This window comes from Balaenoptera physalus (assembly GCF_965194825.1).
Source record: "Balaenoptera physalus genome assembly, chromosome: 14".
Taxonomy (NCBI): Eukaryota; Metazoa; Chordata; class Mammalia; order Artiodactyla; family Balaenopteridae; genus Balaenoptera; species Balaenoptera physalus.
The window spans coordinates 84,400,893-84,413,739 of NC_138893.1; the positions used below are offsets into that span (position 1 = coordinate 84,400,893).

The following is a 12,847-nucleotide window of genomic DNA, read 5'->3' on the forward strand; positions in this document are numbered from 1 at the left end:
GACCCAGCAATCCCACTACTGGGCATATACCCTGAGAAAACCACAATTCAAAAAGAGACATGGGGCTTCCCTGGTGGCGCAGTGGTTGAGAATCTGCCTGCTAATGCAGGGGACACGGGTTCGAGCCCTGGTCTGGGAAGATCCCACATGCCGCGGAGCAACTAGGCCCGTGAGCCACAACTGCTGAGCCTGCGCGTCTGGAGCCTGTGCTCCGCAACAAGAGAGGCCATGATAGTGAGAGGCCTGCGCACCGTGATGAAGAGTGGCCCCCGCTTGCCGCAGCTAGAGGAAGCCCTCGCACAGAAACGAAGACCCAACACAGCCCAAAAAATAAATAAATAAATAAATAAATAATAATTAAAGGTGCTAAAAAAAATAAATAAATAAATGTATTAATAAAAAAAAAAAAGAGACATGTACCACAATGTTCATTGCAGCACTATTTACAATAGCCAGGAGATGGAAGCAACCTAAATGTCTATCAACAGATGAATGGATAAAGAAGATGTGGCACATATATACAGTGGAATATTACTCGGCCATAAAAAGAAATGAAATTGAGTTATTTGTAGTGAAGTGGATGGACCTAGAGTCTAGCATACAGAGTGAAGTAAGGCAGAAATAGAAAAACAAATACTGTATGCTAACACATACAAATGGAACCTAGAAAAAAAAAGTGGTTCTGATGAACCTAGGGGCAGGACAGGAATAAAGACGCAGACGTAGAGAATGGCCTTGAGGACACGGGGAAGTGGAAGGGTTAGCTGGGATGAAGTAAAAGAGTAGCATTGACATATGTACACTACCAAATGTAAAAAAGCTAGTGGGAAGCAGCTGCAGAGCACAGGGAGATCAGCTCGGTGCTTTGTGACCACATAGAGAGGTAGGATAGGGAGGGTGGGAGGGAGGGTATATGGGGATATATGTATACATATAACTGATTCACTTTGTTATACAGCAGAAACACAACATTGTAAAGTAATTATACTCCAATGAAGATGTTTAAAAAAAAAAAGGCTCTATGATATGTGTGTGCATCCAGGTGTGTATGTATTTTGAAAAAGTGAACTTCGGAGGTTCTTAGCTGGATGAAGGAATGTTTCACAGAGTTTCAGAAAGTTGAGTACTATGGGATATTGACCTGCTTTTCCATAGCATCTTCATTTAGCAAGAATATGTACAAAAGTTCTGTGTCAAACCTAACATTTCTGTGAGATGATTTTTGTGCCTACAGTTACTGTGTTATTTTTTTTTTTTAACTGTTAGAGACTTCTGTGACTTAAATTAACTTTACATTCCCCAGATCATTAAAATAGCTCTTTCTCTGCTGTTGAAAAATACTCACTTCTCAGAACAGAGTGAGCTGAAGTGTGAGCTTTCCTTATTTATACTGTCAGTAATGTCTCTTTGAGGTATGAAAATGCATCTTTTCTAGACGTGAACATTAATCTTTACTGTATTTTGGCAGTCATCCTGGTGTCTTCATTGCAGAACTTTCAGTCTGATTCATTTCATCTAAAAGAAATGTATAGAGATGTTTTAAAAATTATTTGGCATAATTGAAATCTAATATATTATTGCATTTTTAGAAGTGTCATTGTTGTGCAGTAAAGATTATATTTCTGGTACCTTATCCCATTCCTCAGGTAAAATAACAAAGGCTTCTGAGATAATACATTCAAAGTCTTGTAAAGAATGCTTAACTTTTTCCTACCCTAAGTAAATCTTCCTTGGATCCTTTCTTACGCCTTTTCCACTTACCCACCTAATGTAATTTTTCCTTTCTTTGACTCTATGTTACTGTGTTCTTATAGCTCTTACCTTTTTTCCTGCGTTGCATTATGGTTATTTGAATAGTTGTTTTATGTCCACTACCAAATTATAAGGTGTTCTTGGGCACATTATGTCTTGCTCATCTTTGTGCCTCTTGCAGTACCCTCACAGTACCTTGCTCAATAAATAGCTAATGACTTAAATGAAATAATGACAATTGGACATTTTGGATTATATGAAATTTTCTTAAGCCAGTGAGGCTAATGTAGGATGTTATGTCATTAATAACCATTCAGGATGACTTTCTTCCAAAAAGTACAAAACACCTTTACATTTTGTTTTTCTGAAATGAACTCTTAAAGCCAGAAAGAATTTAGGAATAACCACCTGTGCTGTGCATCTCCCTGCATTATTAGAGAAGATAAGGCTTTTACTGATCACATAGCAGGATGGTAGTAGAGGTAGAAAGAGGCCCTAAGTTTTCTGTATGAACTCTAGTGTAATTGAACATTAATATCTGTTATTACTGTTAGTAATAACTTCAGATTTATTAACTGGCACTTAGGATACTAAGAAGCCTAAAATATACTTCATATCTTTCTTTAGATTTGCAGTCTCTTTGGCAAGTTGGCAGGTATACATGAAAATGATTTAATAAACAAGGTACCATAATAATGGTACAGAATGTTAATTCTACAGGAATTCAGAGGAAGAAATCAAGAGTGGTAATTATTTTACATAGCTTTTATGGACGATGTGGGATTTCATTTGCATCTAAAGAGGGCCTCGGGCTTCCCTGGTGGCGCTGTGGTTGGGAATCTGCCTGCCAATGCAGGGGACACGGATTCGAGCCCTGGTCCAGGAAGATCCCACCTGCCGTGGAGCAACTAAGCCCATGCGCCGCAACTACTGAGCCCGCGTGCCGCAACTACTGAGCCCGCCTGCCACAACTACTGGACCTTGCGCACCTAGAGCCTGTGCTCCACGACAAAGAAGCCACCGCAGTGAGAAGCTTGCGCACCACAGCGAAAGAGTGACCCCGCTCACTGCAACTAGAGAAAGCCCGTGCGCAGCAACGAAGACCCAACGCAGCCAAAAATAAATAAATTAATAAATTAATTTAAAAAATAAAAAAATAAAGAGGGGCTGGTCAGAGGAGTAATACAGAAATAGTTTGTCATGTTAAGACATTTAGAAACAATAATAAAACCAAGCCAGAAACTTGACTATCCTCACTTCCAGTCCAATAGCCTATTATATAGTCAATATTTTTATAATTATTAGGCATTATTCAAAATATTATATTTCTATTTAAATCTGTCTAATGCCCAAAGTATTGTATTAGGCTTTGTGTATTGTATTAGTTACAGTCCTCATGTTTGTGCTTTCATGAAGACGTATAAGCCCAGTTTGTTGAGCTCTGGGGGTATATAAACTATGAATATGAAATCAATTATGAAAATATTAATTACAAAAATCCTTATAGTTTTCCCAAGGAACAACTTGACTGACTAATCTGAAGCTACTTAATTCTGCTCTCAGAACAACTTTAATAAGTTGTTCTAGGTTGTAGCTTTCATAAAATAAATTACGAAAAAGTACATACGAAAAAGTGCATCCGTCTTTGTTGTGAAACACTGAAGTAGCTATGTCCCTGTACTGCAGTTGAATTGGGCACACTGTAATTTTTAGTATGTGTGAAGTGTAAATTTTAGCTTGTGTGAAGATGAAACACTTGAGGGGTATTTTTGAGAACTTTGTTACTGTTTAGATTAAATCATTCTTTTCAGTAATGTGATGAATGGATAATCAATTCAAGTATTTTGAAAGTATAACTAGCCATTAGAAAGCAAAACATTAGATGGAAAAAGTCTTCCCAGTCAGATCTGGTGGAGCTCAGTCAGATTGAATAAGAAGAGTATTGAAATGGTTCAGATTAAGGAAGTTATAGCCTTTTTGTTGTTTAATAAAAATAACATTCTACTCAAAAATAACATTGAATGCAATAGTGTTAATATTACATCTAACGTAAACATACTATTTTATAACTGAAAAAATCTAGGTGAAACAAATGCCGCTCCCCCCCCCCCCGCCTTTTATTTATTTTTGCAAATAAGGAAAGATGAAGGCTGAGGACTGGGAATATGACTGGAACAAAAGAAAATAAATACAGCTTAATATTCGAATGGTCCTCAGAACACTAAAGAAAGATGGACTCTTGAAAAGTAAACAAATATTAACAAACTCATTTACTAAACAGATATTATCAAACTCATTTACTTAGATTTTTTCTCTCTCATATAAATGGAAAAGATTGAGAATAGCAAGTACAGGGAAAGGAATACCCTCATACACTGCTGGTGGTGTGTAAATTGGAATGTCAGTATTGAAGGGTAATTTGGCAGTATCTATCAAAGTCAAAAATGGGGGTAGGGGAGGGAAGGAATGGGAGTTTGGGATTAGCAGAGGCAAACTATTATATATAGGATGGATAAACAGCAAGGTCCTACTGTATAGCACAGGGAACTATATTCAGTATCCTGTGACAAATCATAGTGGGAAAGAATATGAAAAAGAATATATATATATATATCTCTGAGTCACTTTGCTGTACAGAAGTAATTAACACATTGTAAATCAACTATACTTCAGTAGAATTTTTAAAAACCTTAAAAACGATCACACTCTTTTAACCCAACAGTTTCATTTTTAGATATCTGTCCCACAGATGTACTTGAATAAAAATGAATAAAAATAAATGCATAGGGAAAAAAGTCTCTGAGCTATATTTGTAATGGCAAAGTATGGAAACAACGTTACTGTATTAATTGGCAAATAGTTAAACAGTCATAGTGGAACAGTCATAAAATGAAATACTCTGTAGTAGTTAAAGAGGTATGTCTGTATATCCTTTGATGGGATATACAAATATGCATTCTTATTTTCTCTCTTCTGTTCTTTCTTCTAGGGAGAGTGGTGGAATTTCAGATGTATGAAAAAGAATACATAGTTTCTTACGTATTTCTCTACAACAACATTTTCAACAATAAAAGTGTATTCCTGTATTATTATTGTAACAAAAATGCAAGTAGTCTTGCTTATTCCACACAAAAATCTGTATCATGTCCAGCAAAACAATATTCCCATGATTTTCCTTTCTTTAGACTCTTCCTTTATTCTCTTCCCCTAACTTGATTACACCCTGGGCAGAAGGGAAAGTGAGTGTGGATCCCTAGGTTCAATGACTCTGGCCATACAAAGCTTTTGAGAAATTCTCACTGGGGTGTAAGTTTGAATGAAATGGCAAGGCAGAGGGGCAAGATGTCACCATAGTCCAAGACCTTGGCTTTGAACCTTGGAAGTCCTTAAACTGGATCTTATCACTGCCTTGGAATTGGTTGGATTCAGAGAAGCTTCTTTAGACTGAGTAATATCATGGGAGATTAAAATTATAAACCAGATTGCAGATTGCCAATTTAGTAATTTACCATAAGAACTAGAAACTCCCATCTTCTGATCAACATGTTCTCTCTTTGAAGGCAATCTAAATAGGAAGTACAAATTACTTAGTGAGCATGGAAATAGAATAAAAGAGAGTTAAGTGTATAATTAAGATACTTAATGGCTGAGGCTCTGATGGCCTACTGAATCCAATTCTATGGTTAGTATCCAGCTGCCACTGGGATGACTAGAGTGAATTCTTGTGGGCACTCCAGATAGTGCTGATTTTATAATGTGGTTCTCAGAGAGCAAACATATTTCCAGGTTCATGGAGTGCACTGACCCATCAGCTATGTATACTAGCTCTAGACAGAGTCTAGAAATACAGATATAAAGGAGACTCAGTCCTTGTTTTCTCAGAATCTTAGTTCATGTAGACTAGACACTTTGAAACCTTGAAGTTTTAGTTAACTGAGGTCTGAGTTTTGTTGATAGCCAAATTTAGGTAGATCTCAGAAATTTATTTTGGCCTCAGTATTAACAGATGTTGCTTTTAACAATAGTGCTGGGTAACAGTCAGAAATAGTACAAAAGAGGTTTATGTAGGCCAGTGTCAGGAGTGGAAGAGCCAAGCAGTTGTTCTATAAATGTGCAGTTGCCAGAGGTCATGAATACCAGAGGCATAATAATATAGAAAGTGCAAGCAGATATATTAAGTCAGGCTCAGGATAAGGTCTGGAGTTCTCATAGTTTGGTAAGTTGAATCAGGATGTGCCAGTAATCAGAGTATCAGGATATGAATTTGATTTGAGTAAGGCTTATCTTACTAGGGAAATTTACCATGATATGGGTTGATTTCTGAGACATTATTGGGCCTGAACCCACTAATAGGTCTGGCAAATTACAGTTCTTGGCTGAGGAGGATGAAACATCAACCTGGGCCTGCCTTTATTTTTCTTTAAATGAAAAAGTTTGAGTAAAACTCTTCCCCCAGAGTAATCTTTAAATTTTATTTGCATCATCTAAATTTTTTTATAAATTAAAAAGGTACACATATTTTACATTATTTTAATTGGCATGCACATATTACTTTGTATTCTGTCTTTAAACTTCGCTGAAGATGCTTGCATGAAATACTGTTTGTCTGGATAAATACATAAGCATAGTTTTAAAACTGAAATAGTATGTGATAAAAATCTCCCTATCTTGAAAAAGCTTTTGACAATATTCAACACCCATTTATGATAAAAACCCTCCAGAAAGTAGGCATAGAGGGAACTTACCTCAATATAATGAACGCCATATATGACAAACCCACAGCCAACATCATCTTCAATGGTGAAAAACTGAAACCATTTCACTAAGATCAAGAAGAAGACAAGGTTGCCCACTCTCACCACTATTATTCAACATAGCTTTGGAAGTTTTAGCCACAGCAATCAGAGAAGAAAAAGAAATAAAAGGAATACAAATCAGAAAAGAAGAAGTAAAAGTGTCACTGTTTACACATGACATGATACTATACATAGAGAATCCTAAAGATGCTACCAGAAAACTACTAGAGCTGATCAATGAATTTGGTAAAGTAGCAGGATATAAAATTAGTGCACAGAAATCTCTTGCATTCCTATACACTAATGATGAAAAATCTGAAAGAGAAATTAAGGAAATACTCCCATTACCATTGCAGCAAAAAGAATAAAATACTTAGGAATAAACCTACCTAAGGAGACAAAACACCTATATGCAGAAAACTATAAGACACTGATGAAAGAAATTAAAGATGATACAAACAGATGGAAAAATATACCATATTCTTGGATAGGAAGAATCAACGTTGTGAAAATGACTATACTACCCAAAGCAATCTACAGGTTCAGTGCAATCCCTATCCAACTACCAATGGCATTTTTCACAGAACTAGAACAAAAAATTTCACAATTTGTATGGAAACACAAAAGACCCCGAATAGCCAGGGCAATCTTGAGAAAGAACAATGGAGCTGGAGGAATCAGGCTTCCTGACTTCAGACTATACTACAAAGCTACAGTAATCAAGACAGCATGGTACTGTCACAGAAACAGAAATATAGATCAGTGGAACAGGATAGACAGCCCAGAGATAAACCCACACACATATGGTCACCTTTGATAAAGGAGGCAAGAATATACAATGGAGAAAAGACAGCCTTTTCAATAAGTGGTGCTGGGAAAACTGGACAGCTACATGTAAAAGAATGAAATTAGAACACTCCCTAACACCATACACAAAAATAAACTCAGAATGGATTAGAGACCTAAATGTAAGACCAGACACTATAAAACTCTTAGAGGAAAACATAGGAAGAACACTCTTTGACATAAATCACAGCAAGATCTTTTTTGATCCACCTCCTAGAGTAATGGAAATAAAAACAGAAATAAACAAATGGGACCTAATGAAACTTAAAAGCCTTTGCAAAGCAAAGGAAACTACAAACAAGACAAAAAGGCAACCCTCAGAATGGGAGAAAATATTTGCAAATGAATCAACGGACGAAGGATTAATCTTCAAAATATATAAACAGCTCATGCAGCTCAATATTAAAAAAACAGACAACCCAATCCGCAAATGGGGAGAAGACTTAAATAGACATTTCTCCAAAGAAGACATACAGATGGCCAAGAAGCACATGAAAAGCTGCTCAACATCACTAATTATTAGAGAAATGCAAATCAAAACTACGAGGTATCATGTCACACCAGTTAGAATGGGCATCATCAGAAAATCTACAAACAACAAATGTTGGAGAGGGTGTGGAGAAAAGGGAACCCTCTTGCACTGTTGGTGGGAATGTAAATTGATACAGCCACTATGGAGAACAGTATGGAGGTCCTTAAAAAACTAAAAATAGAATTACCATATGACCCAGCAATCCCACTACTGGGCATATACCCTGAGAAAACCATAATTCAAAAAGAGTCATCGACAGATGAATGGATAAAGAAGATGTGGCACATATATACAATGCAATATTACTCAGCCATAAAAAGAAACGAAATTGAGTTATTTGTAATGAGGTGGGTGGACCTAGAGTCTGTCAAACAGAGTGAAGTAAGTCAGAAAGAGAAAAACAAATACTGTATGCTAACACATATATATGGAATCTTAAAAAAAAAAAAAAGGTTCTGAAGAACCTAGGGGCAGGACAGGAATAAAGACGCAGATGTAGAGAATGGACTTGAGGACATGGGGAGAGGGAAGGGTACGCTGGGACGAAGTGGGAGAGTGGCATGGACTTGTATATACTACCAAATGTAAAATAGATAGCTAGTGGGAAGCAGCTGCATAGCACAGGGAGATCAGCTCGGTGCTTTGTGACTACCTAGAGGGGTGGGATAGGGAGGGTGGGAGGGAGACTCAAGAGGGAGGAGATATAGGTATATATGTATATGTATAGCTGATTCACTTTGTTCCAAAGCAGAAACTAACACACCAGTGTAAAACAATTATAGTCCAATAAAGATGTTAAAAAAAAAATCTCCCTGTCTCATATCTCACCCATCTCCCACCCCCTCTGGCACTATTGCTATTACTATTTTGTGTGTCCTTCCAGAATTAATTAATAAGAACATACAAATATGCATTCTTGTTTCCCCTCTTTTTACATGAAAGGTAGCATACTATATATGTTGTCTCACACCTTGCTTTATTAAGATAACAGTATGTTTTGAGAATCTTTCCAAATCTCTACATAGGTTTTTCATTTTCTTTTTATTGCTATGTGGTATTGCCGTGTATATATTGATATTTATCGTAGTTTAACCAGTTCTCTCTTGGTGATCACTGGGGTGGTTTTTAGTCTTTTGCTGTTTGTTACAAACCATGTTGCAATGAATGTGTGCGTGTGTAGTTTCAAAGGTGTGCAAGTATATCAATAGCGTATTATATCAGAAGTGGAATTGCTGGGTTAATATATGCAGTTTATATAGGTGATTTTGATGGATATTACCAAATTGCCCTCTGTAGATTGTACCAATTGACACATTCCTCAGCAGTGCCATTTCTACAGCATTGCCAACTAGTATGTTTTAAAACTTTTGGATTTTGCCAGCTTAATGAGTGAAAAAGTTTGTCAGTATAGTTTTAATATGCATGTCTTATTATGTGATATTAAGTATCTTTTCATAGATTATAGAGCCATGTTTACTTCTGTTTTTCAACTGTCTTTTTATATCTTTAGCCCAACTTTCTGTTATTTTGTGAAATAATATTTTAATACTTTTTAATGGTTATCATTTTTAATATTTATACTACATTGTATTCTGTCATTATAACATTGTTTATCTTTCTGTAATTGGACACTTGATCTCCTTTTGAAGTGTGGCTATTATATTTATTTTTCTGGGAACAGTTTTGAAAAGGCTTCCACCCCTTACGTTATTTATTTGGGAATCAAGAATTTTGGGATCTATTGTAGGTTTTTGTACTAATTAGCTATGAGTAAACTACATAACTTATCTAGATCTTAGTTGCTTCACCTTTAAAATAAGGATGTTGAATTAAGTGATTTTCTGGTTCTGTGACCCTTTGAAAGTTACCAAAAGCAATACATTAAGCATGATAGTTAAAAAATAATAGATATAGAAACACAGCAGTGATATACTGTTACAGGTTTTTTGGTTTTTTGTTTTTTTTAAAAAAACAACTTGTTCTGTTTCTTGTTGGATAGATAATGCTTTTCTTTGGTAACAAGATTATCTTTTACTTGCTTCTCTTGACATTTCTTGATTAGAAATACCTCTTCATCTTTTTTCAGTTGCAATCACAGCTATTTTTTAGAGGCATGCCTTTTTTTGGGAGAAGGATGGGGACTGATAGGAAAGAGAAAAATGCACTGGTTTTGATTTAATTTAATCCATGTCATAAATCTGCATGTTAATCTTCATTACTGCATAACTGCTGCCAGTTGGCCTATTCAGTTTTCCAGACTCAGTTGGAAAGCTGATCTCCTTAAATCTGTTTAAACGGTCTCTCATCAAAAATTAAAACATTCACCTAGTTACACTATTTCTTCAGTACAAAGCTGAGAATTAAATTATAATAGAACCTGTTCTCAGTGTGATAATTTTTTTCCTCTGTTTACTTGGCATCTATTGGAAATTACACTAGAGTAGATGACTAGATATATATTGATGTGTACTTTGGGGAATGAGATTAAAACCAGTGGTGAAATGAGATGTAGACAGTAACATTTGAATTACAACATCAAATGTAAGTGGAATGTTAGTATAACTCAGAACCTCCGAAGTTTAAAATCCTCTGGAGCCATAGCATACAGATATGGATTCTCAAAGCTAATAAATCTTGAATATATGATATGGTCTTAGTCCCTCCCCCCCAATTGAAGTAGATTAAATTTTGCCATACCTTTTTTCACCAGAGGTATGGGACCATTAAAGAGATAAAAGAAGCCCTAAAGCTCCTGTAGGTAGTTCTCTCAATGGGTATACTCTTCTCTGAGGAGGAGAGATGTACTTCCTTTGTGCACAACTGTTCAGTAGTAGAGTTGAGACTAGATCTTGGGTCATTGGATTCCTATTCCATTTCACTTTCTACCATATTCCTTAGTGTTGTCATTATTTTAATTTCTTTCCCCTTTTTGTCTTCCACATCTTCTATGCAGTTAGATTTTTTTTTTTTTTGCCACACCACACGACTTGCAGGATCTCAGTTCCCCAACCAGGGATTGAACCCAGGCGCTCAGCAGTGAGAGTGCAGAGTCCTAACCACTGGACCACCAGGGAATTCCAATGCAGTTAGATATTGATGTGTGTCAAACAGTGATATCTGATAGTTTTGTTTCTCTTTGGAAAATTTTATTTTATTTTATTTTTGGTTTCTATACTTAACCATCCTGATCTAGGTGCTCATCACAATAGTTTTGGTTATTAGCTGCCTCTGACTGTACTCATTACTTCCCTGTTAGCTCTCTCTGCCTATGGTTCTTTGTAGTTTATTCTATTCACTGCTATTAGATAGATTGGAATTCTTTTAAAAATGTTTGCATCATGTTATTTTCCTTTTAAGAACTTCAGTGGCTCCCTGTTTGTTGTATATGTGATCAAAATTCTCAGTGCAGCATTCAAAGGATCTTCTCAAGTGATCACAGCTTTCCTATTCGATCATTTATATATTCTCCATATCTGATCAGATGTTGTAAACTTTTCTTCCAGCCTTATACCCCTTGCCTAGTCCAGCTTTTGAATTGGTTATGTTATTTGTCTTTCACATTGAGAACTTTCAAATGCTCTTTTCTTTCTGTTGTCAGTGATGAATAATGTTTTCTCCAGATATGAATGTTTTAGTTGTGCTTGTCTTTGTTACAGACGAAAGCAGTGCTACGTATGAATGCATTTGTGGGTTTGGAAAATGTTAATTTTAAAATGAATCAGAAGTTGACGGATGGAAGAAAACATAAAAGACAGTCTCCTTGGTGCTGGAATTTGCTAGAGTATGTGCAATAAAATGAGGTGATTTCTAGGATTGGAAGGGATGTAAGAATTGTGGTGCTGAAGCTTAGGTCATAGCATATAGGAGAAAAAATTAATTATTTCCCACTTTATCTTTAAGGGCAAGATTTAGCTCCAACTTTGGCAGTGGACCTAGGTTGAATGAAGGAGGCTAGGAGAAAGGTTTACTTAAGAGATTATAGGTATAGGTCCCAGAGAAGAATCAGTAACCACCTCGGTGATGTTAGGAGACAGCTAAATAGTCTAACTTGACCTGAACCCAAACAATAAAAGACATAGTTTTCTTAGTGTCTTGGGGTTGAGAAATGTACGTAAATGTTCAGAGCCAGTACCTGTATAATTTGCAACTTGACATTTTTCATATTAAAGTAAAATAGTTAAATATTTTAAGCAGCTGTAATGTAACAGGCTCTATGTTAGACTGTGTGTTTTCAAAGATGAAAAGAATAATTTTGGCCTTAAAGGAAGCTCAGAAGCAATTGTGTATATTGAGTGTTGAGGGGAGGCAAAGTTATGTATGAACAAATATGTGAATATGTGGATATACATACAAAGTGCAAGGTAATTTAAATCAGGAAGAAATAAACTATGCTTTGAGAAAATCAAAGGGGAGAAGTATGGATACTTTGTGTGATTTGAATGAACTGCCACTACAAAAAGTCATGTAATCAAGAAGAAATGTCTGTTTCTCCTTCAGTCACCTGTAGATGGCTTTACAGTGAGTTCTTTTGGTGTAGCACTTTAGTAAATTTCTCAGACATCCATGGCTGCGTCCTCACCAGAGTGTCCGGATCTCAGCCCTGTTGGGAGTGGCCCGTTTACAGATGTATTCCTTTTTTGTTGCTCTGCAACAGCCCTTTAAGTAGTGACTGCTCCCTGTATCTAATGTCTCTTTACCCCTTGGTACTTAGTTGCCTGTTGTAATTAATAATGCTTTATATTAAATTTTCCCTGTTCAAATTACCATGTGGTTTCTTCTAATTGTACCTTGACTGATATATAAGGTTTATAAGTAGTAGTACTTTTCTCATCTGATTGTTCTGAGGATTAAATGGGATAATACATAGTATTGCCAAGTGTTTAGAATACTGTCTGCCATTAAGTACTTAGTATTTGTTGGT

The 12,847-nt window shown here is 36.1% G+C and overlaps 1 protein-coding gene across 2 annotated transcripts in view; it reads left to right on the forward strand.

The window, feature by feature from the left end:
• MICU1 (mitochondrial calcium uptake 1) overlaps nucleotides 1-12,847 on the forward strand; it is a 217,391-nt gene that overhangs the window by 23,101 nt on the left and 181,443 nt on the right. The gene's annotated exons all lie outside the window — the stretch shown is intronic.